An 18,437-nucleotide genomic window follows, 5' to 3' on the forward strand; every position below is an offset into this window, starting at 1 on the left:
GTAACCCTATTGCTAGTCTCTAAGAGTATTTCCACTGCAAATAATTCTCATGATTTAAAAATAGAAAAGTAAGTGAGAAAACAAAAGAGGATTCTCAAATAAGAAACTTTGTGAAATTCATGAGACCCCAAACCCCAAAGATCACAAATCACGTAAAACTCTGATCATCTATAGAAATACGTATAGATGGTAAATATAGCCAAATGCTTTTAGATTAAATAGAAACGTCATACATCATTGAACGATGAATTATTACAAATTCACGTTGGTCTTGGTGAATAAATAACGCTGAGAACAAACTAATATTTGATATAACCAATAAAAGAAGTGTTAGCGTCTTTGATGAGCGTACCAATAAGAGGAGCGACCAAACATTTCTTGTCCTTCTCCTTGTAAAAGTAACCCAAACACTTGCAATCATGATCGCATTTCGCCTTGCATTCGTTTACAGAAACTGGTCCTTGTCCATCGTTAACATACGGACCATTAAAATGCACAACACCGACAATTTTATAATATTTTACCGTTTTACCCTTGTTTCTCCCGCCGCAAAACTCAGTCGTTTTAGGTGCTGAGCATTTCTCGCTCCAAGCAAACAAACCTTTGGGTGTAGGACACCCAACGCACATTCCTCGACTGCAATATCCAAACTCGCCGCAAAACGACGGCAAGCCGCATGGACGGACGAAGTTCTTGGAGAAGAAAGCAAAACTCTCTTCCCATTCGAGATACGTAGCGGGAGGAAAGTACGAGAAGGCCTTGAGGCTACCGTCTGATCCAAGTCTTAGATACGAGATAGTTCCGTTGTAGTTGACTTTGCTTAGGTTTATAGTTCCGCTTCCAGTTCCTATTGGTCGGGCTTGGAGTAACCTGCGGTTATTACCAGGGTTCGTCGTTGTCGGTTCTGGAGCTGGTTCTAGGAGGAGCTCGTAAGCTGACGGCTCCGTTAAGTTATCAAACTCTCTTCTAACGGCGAACGTGACGGTGCCGCGGAAGTCCTGTGACGGCCATCCACCGTAAGCTAACGGCTGTCCGGTTTTGTTAACGTACATTGTTAAACCTTTGTCACCGAGCACCATACTGTACGGTCCATCTGAGCCGTCCATGTCGGATGTACGACTAACGAGTTTATTAACTCCGTTAAGTTTTAACGACTGGCCGACAAGAAGCGTGTCGGTCGGATAGTCGAAGCTTTGCCAAATAAACTTGTCGTTTTTGTCGTGTAGCACCATGTTACCATTGGGGAGGATCTTGAATCCGGTGACGCCTTTGTTGGCTGTGTTAGTCTGCCATTTTATTTGGCCGTCTAACTCAGCGAGCACGAGGTTTCCGTCGCGGCCGAGTGAGAGAGTTGAGTTATCTCCCACGGGGTTGTTCCGGTTTGCGTCCCAGATCCAACGTGTGTAATCCAAGTCACGCCTGGTTCCGACTCGGAGAGCTAAGACGTAGGCGCTAGGGGGTGGTGTTGTAAAACATGAGCTGGAAAGGCAGTGTGAAGAAGCTCTGGTTCTCTGAGCTGAGGAAACGGTAGCTAGCGTCGTACTCTGTGATGTATGGGGCGTAGGATGGTTCGTTGAGGACTCTGAATTGTTTCTCGGGAGGGACTTGGGCTATAACCATTGAAACAGTCGCAATGGTAAGTGCCGTGGCTAGCAAGATATCTAATTGTAGCTTCATTGCTCTTTGTTTTTTCTGAGAGTTTAATAGTAGTGAGGTGAGATGATATTCAGAAGAATTAGTTTGCGAGTGTATATATATAAGTTGTTAGCTTCAGAACTTTGGGTGTATTCGTTTGAATAGTCCAAGTTGCAAATTATGACTTGATACAGACCAAGCAATTATGACTTGATACAGACCAAGCAAATTGGTGATGCACAATTCACGGGGAGAAAATGTCTTATTTATGATTTTTTTTCTGGAACAAAACTTAGGTTCACCCCCTAAATGAACATTTAAATTCACTTCACCTTTTATTACCTATCAAAATGACACATAAATTATTAATTAAAAAATAATAAATTAAATAAAAAATAGCTAAAAAAGATAAAAATGCTAATTTAACGACGCTAACGCAGCTAGCGAAACCCTAAACCCTAAATTTTAAATTCTAAACCATATATCTTAAATTCTAAACCCAAATCCAAACCTTCTAAACTCAAATCTTATACTCTAAACCCTAATCATAGACCATAAACCCAAATTATATACCTTAAACCTAAACCCTATACTCTAAACCTAAACCCTATACTCTAAACCCAAGTCTTAGACTCTAGACCCTAAACCCAAACCGTAAACCTTAACCCAAACCCTATAGCATCTAAGTTTGGGGTTTGGGTTTAGAGTTTACCGTTTGGGTTTTGAGTCTAGGATTTGAGTTTAGGGTATAGGTTTTGAGTTTAGGATTTACGGTTTGGTTTATGATTTACCGTTTGGATTTATGGTTAAAGTTTTGGGTTTAGGATATATAATTTGGGTTTAAGGTTTACGGTTTGGGTTTATGATCTAGAACTTGGGTTTAGGGTATAAAGTTTAGGTTTATAGTTTTGTTTTTGGGTTTAGGGTATATAATTTGAGTTTATGGGTTTGGATTTGGGTTTAGGGTATAGGGTTTGGGTTTATGAGTTTGGATTTGGGTTTAGAATTTAGGGTATATGGTTTTGAATTTAAAATTTAAGGTTTAGGGTTCAGCTAGAAGCGTTAGCGTCGTTAAAATTAGCGTTTTTATTTTTTGAAGCTATTTTTTATTTAATTTAATATTTTTTAATTAATAATTTATGTATCACTTTGATTGATTTTAAAGTTGGGGTAAATTTAAAGTTGAACCTAAGTTCTGTCATTTTTTTTGTGCACATGGTTTATTTATGATTTGGATAAGGTTTTATGTTGAGAATATTCGAATATTATTTTGGTACAGTAAAGTTTTCAACAGAACATTAACCAAATTGTCGCCGTATTGAAAACGGGGCCGCATAATTTTTTGACTTTGGTTCCGCTGTAACTATTTGCACAGTAAATTTATGTTTATATATACGAGTGAAAACGTTTAATTGTAAATACAAAAAAACATCTCTTCTTCCCTTTTATAAGTATTCTCTCTCTAGCGTATTTATCTCATATCAGAGTTATCTCTTTTCTGCGGGTATAAAATTTCACTCTTATTTAAATTTCCGCAATACAATAAAATTCAGGTTCTTTTCATAACAAGTTATCAGCACGATCGTTCTCAATTTTGGTAAAATTTATTTGTATCATTTATACCCTGCTATAATGGTCGGTATACCGCCTCTACTATATTTATATCATGTTAAAATGGCCGGAATACCATCTATATTATTTATTAATAATTTAATTAATTTATTGGTCGACCGAGCCGCCTTATATCCTGTTTATTGTTAATTGGTCGGCTGAGCCGCCTTATATTCTGTTTATTGTTAATTGGTCGGCCGAGCCGCCGTATAATTTATTTATTACTCTGCATTGACCGGCTGAGCCGTCGCATGATTTGTTGTCATAACATAAATATTTCACTGCCATAATTTTTACTTTTATTAATTTTTATAAATTTTATAGATTTGATTGACTGTTTAATACGATATTTTCAAACTGATTTTTGTGCACTCGATTTAACCCCAACGGTCACAAAGAAAAAATTTCAAAAAATTTTACCTTTCTCCAACAGTCATGAACAGTGATTTTAATCTATAAATACAACTCATTTTCACTTCATTTCCTCTTCCAAAACATTTCATCTTCTCTCAAATATTTTCAAATCGCTCCATTCCAGTTTTTCATTGCAAGAAAGATGATTCGCATATTTTTGGTCTTATGTGCAATTTTTATTTTTGCTTCTATGTACGGTCTTTTTATTGGAGAATTTGCTCCTGGAGAATTTACACTTAATGTCGGTTTACTTTTCTATGCATTACTTCTCCTTGTAATTGCGTGTATTATTAATATCAATGGTTCGTTCTAAATTACGAAATTCTAATAAAATATATTATTTTGTGTTTTAGAAATACAAATGGCAAACATCGAGAAACTCCAGTTCCCGGCCCTGAAAATAACTGGCGAAAATTTCGTCCGGTGGGTCACAAACGTGAAACCATATCTGGTGATGAAAAAGATAACCGAAACGATTGTAATCGGTAACAAATCACCACCCGAGCATATAGTCGAAGCGATAATCTTCCTGAAGAAGCATTTAGATGAAAATCTAACGCACGACTATGCGAGCGTCGAGGATCCAGCTGAACTGTGGCAAACTTTAAAAGAAAGGTTCGATAACCAGAGACAAATCAACCTCCCTCACGCTCTAGTAGAGTGGAAAAATCTGAGGTTCCAAGATTTTCAAAAGGTTGAGGATTACAATTCCGCTGTCCTGATGATAGTTGCACTGCTGAGTATTGTGGTAATCATGTCTCTGAGGCAGAAATGATGAATAAAACATATAACACTTTCCACAAACAGCTTCACTTCTTGCCCGAAATTTACAGAAAATGCGGGTACACGAGATTTTCTAAATTGATGGTTGCGCTCATGTTGGCTAAAAAGAACAATGAGCTCCTGATCAAAAACCACAATTCTCGACCTACGGGAGCCAAAGCATTCCCTGAAGTGAATGCTACGGCGATAGAAAATTCGGAAAGAAGAAACCAGACCAACCGAGGTTATGGTCGCGTTTCAATAATAAACGTGGAAAAACTTACAATCCCAAATGGAAGAGATCTAACAAGTGGGTTAGATCCGAACAAGTTTCCAAGGGTAAAGAAACTCACGAAGATACCACCCAGAAGCGTGGGACAGTGTGTTACAGATGTGGATGTAAAAGACATTGGTCCCGTACCTGTCGTACTACCCCACATCTCTGTAAGTTATATCAAGAGTCCACAAAAGGCAAAGCTAAAGAAGTGAACCTCACTGAAAACTTTGAAGGGACATCATACCTCGATGCCTCCGACTTCGCAAATGAACTGGACTAGATTACTCCTGAACAGAGCCAAAATACGTATAATAAGACTATTGAATAGTTTTCAGTATTGTCATGTATAATTATTACATTTCCCGTTTTAAACAAATAATGATATTTTTAACGTCACCTTAATGTATAATTATTGTGTGTTTCCTTATATGATTATTATGAATGAATTTTATGTTTTTCTTTTATTAATATTTATGACAATTTCATAAATGGATCAAAATGCTAATGGAGCAAAATCCAAGAAACGGATTCGTGAAATATGCATACCAGATAGTGGAACAACGCACACTATTCTGAGACAAAAGAGATATTTCTCAAATATAAAACCGACAAGAATTGTCGTCAATACAATATCAGCTCCTGCAGACGTGATTGAAGGAACTGGTAAAGCAAACTTTATGTTGCCGAATGGAACAAAATTTTCCATAAATAATGCTTTATATTCTCCACGTTCTAAAAGGAATTTGTTGAGTTATAAAGACATATATCTTCACGGATATGATACTCAGTCTGCAACTGAGGATGGAAAGAAGTACATGTATGTAACTTCTGAAAATGTGGCAGAAAACACATATTGAAAAAATTTCCAGAACTTCCTTCGGGGCTACACCATACTTATATCGATAAAATCGAATCAAATCTTGTAGTAAAACGGAACCCAGAAGAGTTCACATTATGGCATGATCGCCTTGGCCACCCATGCACTACAATGATGCGTAAAATCATAGAAAGTTCACATGGTCATTCACTGAAAATCCAGGAGATTTCTCAAGGGAATAAAATGACATGTGTTGCATGTTCTCTAGGAAAATTGATCGTAAGGCCATCGCCAACCAAAATCGATAAAGAATCACCAAAGTTCCTTGAAAGAATTCAAGGCGATATATGTGGACCTATACACCCACCTTGTGGACCATTCCACTATTTTATGGTATTAATTGACGCATCCAGTAGATGGTCACACGTTTGTCTATTATCATCTCGAAATGTGGCATTTGCGAGATTTCTAACTCAGATAATCAAACTGCGAGCACAGTTTCCTGATTATACTATTAAAAGAGTTAGACTAGACAACGCTGGTGAATTCACATCCCAAGCATTCAATGACTATTGTATGGTAATGGGAATTGAAGTTGAACATTCGGTTGCTCATGTTCATACGCAAAATGGTTTGGCCGAATCTTTAATTAAGCGTCTGCAATTGATTGCAAGACCATTGATCATGAGATCAAAACTTCCAACCTCTGTATGGGGACATGCCATTTTGCATGCAGAAGCACTCATTCGGATCAGACCGAGTGCATACCATAAGTATTCCCCACTACAGTTAGGGGTTGGTCGAGAACCAAACATTTCCCACTTTAGAATCTTTGGTTGTGCGGTATATGTGCTTGTAGCACCACCACAACGTACAAAGATGGTACCACAAAGAAGATTGGGAATATATGTTGGTTGTGATTCTCCATCAATTATACGATATCTAGAACCACAGACTGGTGACGTCTTTAAGGTTCGTTTCGCCGATTGTCATTTTGATGAGAAAGTATTCCCAGTTCTAGGGGGAGAAAACAAAAATGTAGAAAATGATATCAAATGGAGTGTACCTTCATTACTATATCTTGATCCTCCACTAAAGAGTCTGAACTAGAAGTTCGACGAATCATGCATTTACAGAGTATAGCTAATCAGCTACCTGATGCATTTGCGGATACCAAGACGGTAACTAAATCTCATATACCAGCCGTGAATGCTCCTGCTTGTATCAAAATATCAAATGAGCAAGGAAAAGCGGACGATACACAAGAGTCTAAAACACGCCTGCAGCGTGGCAGACCTGCTGGTTCTAAGAATAAAAATCCTAGAAACAAAAAGATGTCAAGGTAAATGACACATCCAAAATAGCAGAAAGTATTTTGGAAGAAACAAATAATGAGGATACTGAGAAAGTTGAGCATCATGAGTCGGAAAGTAATCATGAAATTTCTATCAACTACATCCATAATAAAAGGATATGGAATAGAAATGAACAAAATGATTTGATGATGCTTTCTCATATATTGTGTCAAGTGAAATAAATGAAGAAATCGATGATCCAGAACCAAAATCTGTCTATGAATGTCAAAAGAGACATGATTGGGAACAATGGAAAGATGCAATACAGCCGAACTTGATTCACTTAATAAACGAGAAGTATTTGGATCTATTGTGCTCACACCTGCAGATGTGAGACTAGTTGGGTACAAATGGTCTTCGTTCGAAAGCGAAATGAGAAAAATGAGATTACGAGATACAAAGCTCGTCTAGTGGCTCAAAGTTTTTCTCAAAGACATGGAATCGATTATGAAGAAACGTATTCTCCAGTTATGGATGCAATCACGTTTAGATTCCTGATGAGTCTAGCAGCTGATAAAAATCTAGAGATGCGTCTCATGGATGTTGTTACAGCCTATCTATATGGATCATTAGATACTAATATCTACATGAAAGTTCCTGATGGATTTAAAATGCCGAAGCATTAAGTTCCAAACCTAAAGAGTTATGTGCAATAAAATTGCAAAGATCATTATATGGGTTAAAGCAATCTGGACGTATGTGGTATAATCGTCTCATGATCATTTAATAAAAGAAGGATACGTGAATGATCCTATATGCCCATGTGTTTTCATCAAGAAAACAATATCCGGATTTGTAATAATCGCGGTATATGTTGATGATCTTAACATTATCGGAACTCAAAAGGAAATACAAAAGGCATCAGACTATCTCAAAGGAGAATTTGAGATGAAAGATCTTGGACAGACACAATATTGTCTTGGCCTACAAATAGAACATTCACAAAATGGTATATTTGTGCATCAATCCACATACACTAAAAGAGTGTTGAAACGATTTAACATGGATAAATCAACTCCTCTTAGCACCCCGATGGTCGTTAGGTCACTTAATATTGAAAGTGATCCATTTCGACCACCTGAGGAGAAAGAAGAGATACTTGGTCCGAAGTACCATATCTAAGTGCAATTGGAGCGCTGATGTACCTTGCAAATTGTACACGGCCTGATATATCATTTGCTGTGAATCTTTTGGCAAGATTCAGCTCATCTCCAACTCGAAGACATTGGAATGGGATTAAACATGTTTTTCGTTACCTCCAAGGACCATTGATTTAGGCTTGTTTTATCCTAAAGTTCAAAAGGTCAAATGGTTGGTTTTACAGATGCAGGATATCTTTCAGATCCACACAAAGCCCGATCGCAAACAGGATACGTTTTCACGATCGGAGGCACTGCTATATCTTGGCGTTCTCAGAAACAAACGCTCGTGGCTACTTCTTCAAATCATGCTGAGATCATTGCACTCCATGAAGAAAGTAGAGAATGTGTATGGCTAAGATCAATAAGCCGACACATCTGTTCAAGCAGCGGGATTGACGAAAATACGGAGCCAACTATTCTATATGAAGATAATGCAGCATGTGTTGCTCAAACAAAGGACGGATATCAAAAGCGATAAAACGAAGCATATTCATCCGAAGTTCTTCTCATACACTCAAGAGCTCGTGAAGAAGAAAGAGATTGAAGTAAGATATGTCCAATCATGCGACAATGCAGCTGACCTCTTCACAAAATCACTTCCAACTTCAACTATTCAGAAAACATGTCCATAACATTGGAATGCGTCATCAGAAGGATCTATAACTGCTCATTCGAGGGGGAGCTTACGTAGTTGTACTTTTTTTACCTTACTATGGTTTTTCCTATTGGGGTTTTCCTAGAAAGGTTTTTAACGAGGCAACCAAAACTCTAAGCAAGAGATAATAGCGACACCGAGCGCCGTATTGCAAATGGGGGAGGCGCAGAATTTTTTGACTTTAATATCATTATGGGTCCCGCTGTCACTATTTACACAGTAAATTATGCTTATATATACGAGTGAAACGCTCAATTGTAAACACACAAAAACATCTCTCTCTTCTTCCATTTATAAGTTTCTCTCTCTAGCATATTTATCTCATATCAGAGTTATCCTTTTCTCCGGGTATAAAATTTCACTCTTATTTAAATTCCCGCATACAATAAAATTCGGGTTCTTTTCATAACACAAATTGTTTATTTCTTAATTTGAACGTATAAGATTATTGCAACCTTGTGGTCAAATTCATTGTCTCTTAGACTTTCAACGAGATAAGGTTCTCTAGAGCCACATCAAGCTTAACCAAACCATCCTAAATGCAGCAGAGCCTGGAGGTTAGGTCGAGAAACTGCTAAAAACCGTACATGTATTTGTATACATAGTCCAGGCTCAAGTGTATCAATGTGTGACACTTGGACTGGGTATTTTAACCTGGACTCAAAAACCCAAACCGGAACAGATCTAATAATATTCGACCGAACCGAACCGAAAATTTAGAAGTACTTTTTGGTCCAAATTTCTTTACCCGAAAGAACAGAACCGAAAAAACCGACCCGAATAGATCCGGACCCGAAAAGAACCAACCCAAATAGATCCGACCCGATAAGAACCGATTTGTATCCAACTTAAAAACATGTATATCCAAAACTATGATTTTTTTGTGTTTATTATATATATATATTACTTAGTTGAAATATTTTTGTTAACAATATTTGTTATTATTTGTAATATTTTTATGTAATATGAAGCTTTAAAAAGTAAAATTTAGAGTTTAAAATGTTTTATTTTAATTATTAATAGTTTAATTTAAGTTATCTTATAAAATTTTAGATATATATGACAAATATCGACTAAATTTGATGGGTTTTGGGTTTGTTATGTCTTTTTCATATCCTAAATATCTGAACCCGATATGGATCCGAAAATTACAGGTATTTTATAGGTATTTTAATTATAGACCCGAACCGACCCAACCTGAGAAGAACTGACCCCAACCCAAACCAAAATTTACAACTATTTTTAGTATATAGACCCGAACCGACCTAGACCTGAGAAGAACCTACCCCAACCCAAACCAAAAATTTACAAGTATTTTAGTAATTAAACCCTTCAACTAAAGATGAATCGTAAAAAAACTCTCAACTATTGTGAAATAATCCCTCAACTTGTAAACCTGTAACGTATGTCACCCTCCATCACGTTTTTTTAGACGGAGGGTAATATATGTTAACAAATTAAAGTTGAGGGTTATTTCACAATAGTTGAGAGTTTTTTTTTACGATTCATCTTAGTTGAAGGGTTTAATTAACTAAAATACTTGTAATTTTTGGTTTGGGTTGGGGTAAGTCTTCTCAGGTCTAGGTCGGTTTCGGGTTCTATAATTACTAAAATAGTTGTAAATTTTTGGTTTGGGTTGGGGTCAGTTCTTCTCAGGTCTGGGTCGGTCGGGTCTATAATTAAATACCTATAAAATACCTGTAATTTTCGGATCCATATCGGGTTCAGATATTTAGGATATGAAAAGACATAACAAACCAAACTCATCAAATTTAGTCGATATTTGTCATATATATCTAAAATTTTATAAGATAACTTAAATTAAACTATTATAATTAAAATAAAACATTTTTAAACTCTAAATTTTACTTTTTAAAGCTTCATATTACATAAAAATATTACAAAATAATAACAAATATTTTTAACAAAAGATTTTCAACTAAGTAATTATATATATATAATAAAACACAAAAAAAATCATAGTTTTGTATACATGTTTTTAAGTTGGATCAAATCGGTTCTTACGGGTCGGATCTATTTGGGTTGGTTCTTTTCGGGTCGGATCTATTCGGGTCGTTTTTTCGGTTCTGTTCTTTCGGGGAAAGAAATTTGGACCCAAAAAGTACTTCTAAATTTTCGGTTCGGTTTCGGGTCGAATATTATTAGATCTGTTCCGGTTTGGGTTTTTGAGTCCAGGTTAAATCCCAGTCCAATTGTCACACATTGATACACTTGAGCCTGGCCTATTATACAAAATACATGTACGGTTTTTAGCAGTTTCTTCGACCTAACCTCCAGGCTCTGCATTTAGGATGGTTTGGTTAAGCTTGATGTGGCTCTAGAGAACCTTATCTCGTTGAAAGTCTAAGAGACAATGAATTTGACCACAAGGTTGCAATAATCTTATACGTTCAAATTAAGAAATTAAACAATTTGTGTTATGAAAAGAACCCGAATTTTATTGTATTGCGGGAATTTAAATAAGAGTGAAATTTTATACCCGGAGAAAAGGGATAACTCTGATATGAGATAATATGCTAGAGAGAGAATAACTTATAAATGGGAAGAAGAGATGTTTTTGTGTGTTACAATTGAGCGTTTTCACTCGTATATATAAGCATAAATTTACTGTGTAAATAGTGACAGCGGGACCCATAATGATATTAAAGTCAAAAATTCTGCGCCTCCCCATTTGCAATACGGCGCTCGGTGTCGCTATTATCTCTTGCTTAGAGTTTGGTTGCCTCGTTAAAAACCTTTCTAGGAAAACCCCAATAGGAAAAACCATAGTAAGGTAAAAAAAGTACAACTACGTAAGCTCCCCCTCGAATGAGCAGTCATAGATCCTTCTGATGACGCATTCCAATGTTATGACATGTTTTCTGAATACTGAAGTGGAAGTGATTTTGTGAAGAGGTCAGCTGCATTGTCGCATGATTGGACATATCTTACTTCAATCTCTTTCTTCTTCACGAGCTCTTGAGTGTATGAGAAGAACTTCGGATGAATATGCTTCGTTATCGCTTTTGATATCCGTCCTTTGTTGAGCAACACATGCTGCATTATCTTCATATAGAATAGTTGGCTCCGTATTTTCGTCAATCCCGCTGCTTGAAGATGTGTCGGCTTATTGATCTTAGCCATACACATTCTCTACTTTCTTCATGGAGTGCAATGATCTCAGCATGATTTGAAGAAGTAGCCACGAGCGTTTGTTTCTGAGAACGCCAAGATATAGCAGTGCCTCCGATCGTGAAAACGTATCTTGTTTGCGATCGGGCTTTGTGTAGATCTGAAAGATATCCTGCATCTGCAAAACCAACCATTTGACCTTTTGAACTTTTAGGATAAAACAAGCCTAAATCAATGGTCCCTTGGAGGTAACGAAAAACATGTTTAATCCCATTCCAATGTCTTCGAGTTGGAGATGAGCTGAATCTTGCCAAAAGATTCACAGCAAATGATATATCAGGCCGTGTACAATTTGCAAGGTACATCAGCGCTCCAATTGCACTTAGATATGGTACTTCTGGACCAAGTATCTCTTCTTTCTCCTCAGGTGGTCGAAATGGATCACTTTCAATATTAAGTGACCTAACGACCATCGGGGTGCTAAGAGGAGTTGATTTATCCATGTTAAATCGTTTCAACACTCTTTTAGTGTATGTGGATTGATGCACAAATATACCATTTTGTGAATGTTCTATTTGTAGGCCAAGACAATATTGTGTCTGTCCAAGATCTTTCATCTCAAATTCTCCTTTGAGATAGTCTGATGCCTTTTGTATTTCCTTTTGAGTTCCGATAATGTTAAGATCATCAACATATACCGCGATTATTACAAATCCGGATATTGTTTTCTTAATGAAAACACATGGGCATATAGGATCATTCACATATCCTTCTTTTATTAAATGATCACTGAGACGATTATACCACATACGTCCAAATGCTTTAACCCATATAATGATCTTTGCAATTTTTTGCACATAACTCTTTAGGTTTGGAACTTAATGCTTCCGGCATTTTAAATCCATCAGGAACTTTCATGTAGATATTAGTATCTAATGATCCATATAGATAGGCTGTAACAACATCCATGAGACGCATCTCTAGATTTTTATCAGCTGCTAGACTCATCAGGAATCTAAACGTGATTGCATCCATAACTGGAGAATACGTTTCTTCATAATCGATTCCATGTCTTTGAGAAAACTTTGAGCCACTAGACGAGCTTTGTATCTCGTAATCTCATTTTTCTCATTTCGCTTTCGAACGAAAACCATTTGTACCCAACTGGTCTCACATCTGCTGGTGTGAGCACAATAGATCCAAATACTTCTCGTTTATTAAGCGAATCAAGTTCGGCCTGTATTGCATCTTTCCATTGTTCCCAATCATGTCTCTTTTGACATTCATAGACAGATTTTGGTTCTGGATCATCGATTTCTTCATTTATTTCACTTGACACAATATATGAGAAAGCATCATCAAAATCATTTTGTTCATTTCTATTCCATATCCTTTTATTATGGATGTAGTTGATAGAAATTTCATGATTACTTTCCGACTCATGATGCTCAACTTTCTCAGTATCCTCATTATTTGTTTCTTCCAAAATACTTTCTGCTATTTTGGATGTGTCATTTACCTTGACATCTTTTGTTTCTAGGATTTTTATTCTTAGAACCAGCAGGTCTGCCACGCTGCAGGCGTGTTTTAGACTCTGTGTATCGTCCGCTTTTCCTTGCTCATTTGATATTTTGATACAAGCAGGAGCATTCACGGCTGGTATATGAGATTTAGTTACCGTCTTGGTATCCGCAAATGCATCAGGTAGCTGATTAGCTATACTCTGTAAATGCATGATTCGTCGAACTTCTAGTTCAGACTCTTTAGTGGGAGGATCAAGATATAGTAATGAAGGTACACTCCATTTGATATCATTTTCTACATTTTCGTTTTCTCCCCCTAGAACTGGGAATAGTTTTTCATCAAAATGACAATCGGCGAAACGTGCCTTAAAAGACGTCACCAGTCTGTGGTTCTAGATATCGTATAATTGATGAGAATCACAACCAACATATATTCCCAATCTTCTTTGTGGTCCCATCTTTGTACGTTGTGGTGGTGCTACAGGCACATATACCGCACAACCAAAGATTCTAAAGTGGGAAATGTTTGGTTCTCGACCAAACGCTAACTGTAGTGGGGAATACTTATGGTATGCACTCGGTCTGATCCGAATGAGTGCTTCTGCATGCAAAATGGCATGTCCCCATACAGAGGTTGGAAGTTTTGATCTCATGATTAATGGTCTTGCAATCAATTGCAGACGCTTAATTAAAGATTCAGCCAAACCATTTTGCGTATGAACATGAGCAACCGAATGTTCAACTTCAATTCCCATTACCATACAATAGTCATTGAATGCTTGGGATGTGAATTCACCAGCGTTGTCTAGTCTAACTCTTTTAATAGTATAATCAGGAAACTGTGCTCGCAGTTTGATTATCTGAGTTAGAAATCTCGCAAATGCCACATTTCGAATGATAATAGACAAACGTGTGACCATCTACTGGATGCGTCAATTAATACCATAAAATAGTGGAATGGTCCACAAGGTGGGTGTATAGGTCCACATATATCGCCTTGAATTCTTTCAAGGAACTTTGGTGATTCTTTATCGATTTTGGTTGGCGATGGCCTTACGATCAATTTTCCTAGAGAACATGCAACACATGTCATTTTATTCCCTTGAGAAATCTCCTGGATTTTCAGTGAATGACCATGTGAACTTCTATGATTTTACGCATCATTGTAGTGCCTGGGTGGCCAAGGCGATCATGCCATAATGTGAACTCTTCTGGGTTCCGTTTTACTACAAGATTTGATTCGATTTATCGATATAAGTATGGTGTAGTCCCGAAGGAAGTTCTGGAAATTTTTTCAATATGTGTTTTCTGCCACATTTTTCAGAAGTTACATACATGTATTCTTTCCATCCTCAGTTGCAGACTGAGTATCATATCCGTGAAGATATATGTCTTTAAAGCTCAACAAATTCCTTTAGAACGTGGAGAATATAAGCATTATTTATGGATTTTGTTCCATTCGGCAACATAAAGTTTGCTTTACCAGTTCCTTCAATTACGTCTGCAGGACTGATATTGTATTGACGACAATTCTTGTCGGTTTTATATTTGAGAAATATCTCTTTTGTCTCAGAATAGTGTGCGTTGTTCCACTATCTGGTATGCATATTTCACGAATCCGTTTCTTGGATTTTCTCCATTAGCATTTTGATCCATTTATGAAATTGTCATAAATTTAATAAAAGAAAAACATAAAATTCATTCATATAATAATCATATAAGAAACACACAATATTATACATTAAGGTGACGTTAAAACATCATTATTTTTTTAAAACGGGAAAATGTAATAATTATACATGACAATATTGAAAACTATTCAATAGTCTTATTATACGCATTTTGGCTCTGTTCAGGAGTAATCTAGTCCAGTTCATTTGCGAAGTCGGAGGCATCGAGGTACGATGTCCCTTCAAAGTTTTCAGTGAGGTTCACTTCTTTAGCTTTGCCTTTCGTGGACTCTTGATATAACTTACAGAGATGTGGGTTAGTACGACAGGTACGGGACCAATGTCTTTTACATCCACATCTGTAACACACTGTCCCACGCTTCTGGGTGGTATCTTCGTGAGTTTCTTTACCCTTGGAAACTTGTTCGGATCTAACCCACTTGTTAGATCTCTTCCATTTGGGATTGTAAGTTTTTCCACGTTTATTATTGAAACGCCGACCATAACCTCGGTTGGTCTGGTTTTCTTCTTTCCGAATTTCTATCGCCGTAGCATTCACTTCAGGGAATGCTTTGGCTCCCGTAGGTCGAGAATTGTGGTTTTTGATCAGGAGCTCATTGTTCTTTTAGCCACATGAGCGCAACCATCAATTCAGAAAATCTCGTGTACCCGCATTTTCTGTAAATTTCGGGCAAGAAGTGAAGCTGTTTGTGGAAAGTGTTTATATGTTTTATTCATCATTTCTGCCTCAGAGACATGATTACCACAATACTCAGCAGTGCAACTATCATCAGGACAGCGGAATTGTAATCCTCAACCTTTTGAAAATCTTGGAACCTCAGATTTTTCCACTCTACTAGAGCGTGAGGGAGGTTGATTGTCTCTGGTTATCGAACCTTTCTTTTAAAGTTTGCCACAGTTCAGCTGGATCCTCGACGCTCGCATAGTCGTGCGTTAGATTTTCATCTAAATGCTTCTTCAGGAAGATTATCGCTTCGGCTATATGCTCGGGTGGTGATTTGTTACCGATTACAATCGTTTCGGTTATCTTTTTCATCACAAGATATGGTTTCACGTTTGTGACCCACCCGACGAAATTTTCGCCAGTTATTTTCAGGGCCGGGAACTGGAGTTTCTCGATGTTTGCCATTTGTATTTCTAAAACACAAAATAATATATTTTATTAGAATTTCGTAATTTAGAACGACCATTGATATTATAATACACGCAATTACAGGAGAAGTATGCATAGAAAAGTAAACCGACATTAAGTGTAAATTCTCCAGGAGCAAATTCTCCAATAAAAAGACCGTACATAGAAGCAAAAATAAAAATTGCACATAAGACCAAAAATATGCGAATCATCTTTCTTGCAATGAAAAACTGGAATGGAGCGATTTGAAAATATTTGAGAGAAGATGAAATGTTTTGGAAGAGGAAATGAAGTGAAAATGAGTTGTATTTATAGATTAAAATCACTGTTCATGACTGTTGGAGAAAGGTAAAATTTTTTGAAATTTTCTTTGTGACCGTTGGGGTTAAATCGAGTGCACCAAAATCAGTTTGAAAATATCGTATTAAACAGTCAATCAAATCTATAAAATTTTATAAAAATTAATAAAGTAAAATATGGCAGTGAAATATTTATGTTATGACAACAATCATGCGACGGCTCAGCGTCAATGCAGAGTAATAATAAATTATACGGCGGCTCGGCCGACCAATTAACAATAAACAGAATATAAGGCGGCTCAGCCGACCAATTAACAATAAACAGGATATAAGGCGGCTCGGTCGACCAAATAAATAATAAATTATTATAATAATATAGATGGTATTCCGCCATTTTAACATGATATAAATATAGTAGAGGCGGTATACCGACCATTTATAGCAGGGTATAAATGATACAAATAAATTTTACCAAATGAGAGTGATCGTGCTGATAACGTGTTATGAAAAGAACTGAATTTTATTGTATTGCGGAAATTTAAATAAGAAAATTTTATACCCGCAGAAAAGAGATAATCTGATATGAGATAAATACGCTAGAGAGAGAATACTTAAAGGGAGAAGAATGTTTTTTGTATTTACAATTAAACGTTTTCACTCGTATATATAACATAAATTTACTGTGCAATAGTTTCGCGGAACCAAAGTCAAAAAATTATGCGCCCCGTTTTCAATACGCGACAATTTGGTTAATGTTCTGTTGAAAACTTTACTGTACCAAAATAATATTCGAATATTCTCACATAAAAAACCTTATCCAAATCATAAATAAACCATGTGCACAAAAAAATGACAGAACTTAGGTTCAACTTTAAATTTACCCCAACTTTTAAAATCAATCAAAGTGATACATAAATTATTAATTAAAAAATATTAAATAAATAAAAATAGCTTCAAAAAATAAAACGCTAATTTTAACGACGCTAACGCTTCTAGCTGAACCCTAAACCTTAATTTTAAATTCAAAACCATATACCCTAAATTCTAAACCCAAATCCAAACTCATAAACCCAAACCCTATACCCTAACCAAAATCCAAACCCATAAACTCAAATTATATACCCTAAACCCAAAAACAAAACTATAAACCTAAACTTTATACCCTAACCCAAGTTCTAGATCATAAACCCAAACCGTAAACCTTAAACCCAAATTATATATCCTAAACCCAAAACTTTAACCATAAATCCAAACGTAAATCATAAACCCAACCGTAAATCCTAAACTCAAAACCTATACCCTAACTCAAATCCTAGACTCAAAACCAAACGGTAAACTCTAACCCAAACCCCAAACTTAGATGCTATAGGGTTTGGGTTAAGGTTTACGGTTTGGGTTAGGGTCTAGAGTCTAAGACTTGGTTTAGAGTATAGGGTTTAGGTTTAGAGTATAGGGTTTAGGTTTAAGGTATATAATTTGGGTTATGGTCTATGATTAGGGTTTAGAGTATAAGATTTGAGTTTAGAAGGTTTGGATTTGGTTTAGAATTTAAGATATATGGTTTAGAATTTAAATTTAGGGTTTAGGGTTTCGCTAGCTGCGTTAGCGTCGTTAAAATTAGCATTTTTATCTTTTTTAGCTATTTTTTATTTAATTTATTATTTTTTAATTAATAATTTATGTGTCATTTGATAGGTAATAAAAGGTGAAGTGAATTTAATGTTCATTTAGGGGGTGAACCTAAGTTTTGTTCCAGAAAAAAAATCATAAATAAGACATTTTCTCCCCGTGAATTGTGCATCACCAATTTGCTTGGTCTGTATCAAGTCATAATTGCTTGGTCTGTATCAAGTCATAATTTGCAACTTGCTATTCAAACGAATACACCCAAAGTTCTGAAGCTAACAACTTATCTATATACACTCGCAAACTAATTCTTCTGAATATCATCTCACCTCACTACTATTAAACTCTCAGAAAAAACAAAGAGCA

At 36.3% G+C, this 18,437-nt stretch overlaps 1 pseudogene; it reads right to left on the bottom strand.

Moving 5' to 3' along the window:
- Nucleotides 1–196: 196 nt before the first annotated feature.
- Nucleotides 197–1,742, bottom strand: LOC125604695 (annotated as a pseudogene).
- Between the last annotated feature and the right edge of the window lie 16,695 nt (nucleotides 1,743–18,437).

This window comes from Brassica napus, unplaced genomic scaffold (genome assembly GCF_020379485.1).
Source record: "Brassica napus cultivar Da-Ae unplaced genomic scaffold, Da-Ae ScsIHWf_598;HRSCAF=890, whole genome shotgun sequence".
In the NCBI taxonomy this organism is placed as follows: Eukaryota; Viridiplantae; Streptophyta; class Magnoliopsida; order Brassicales; family Brassicaceae; genus Brassica; species Brassica napus.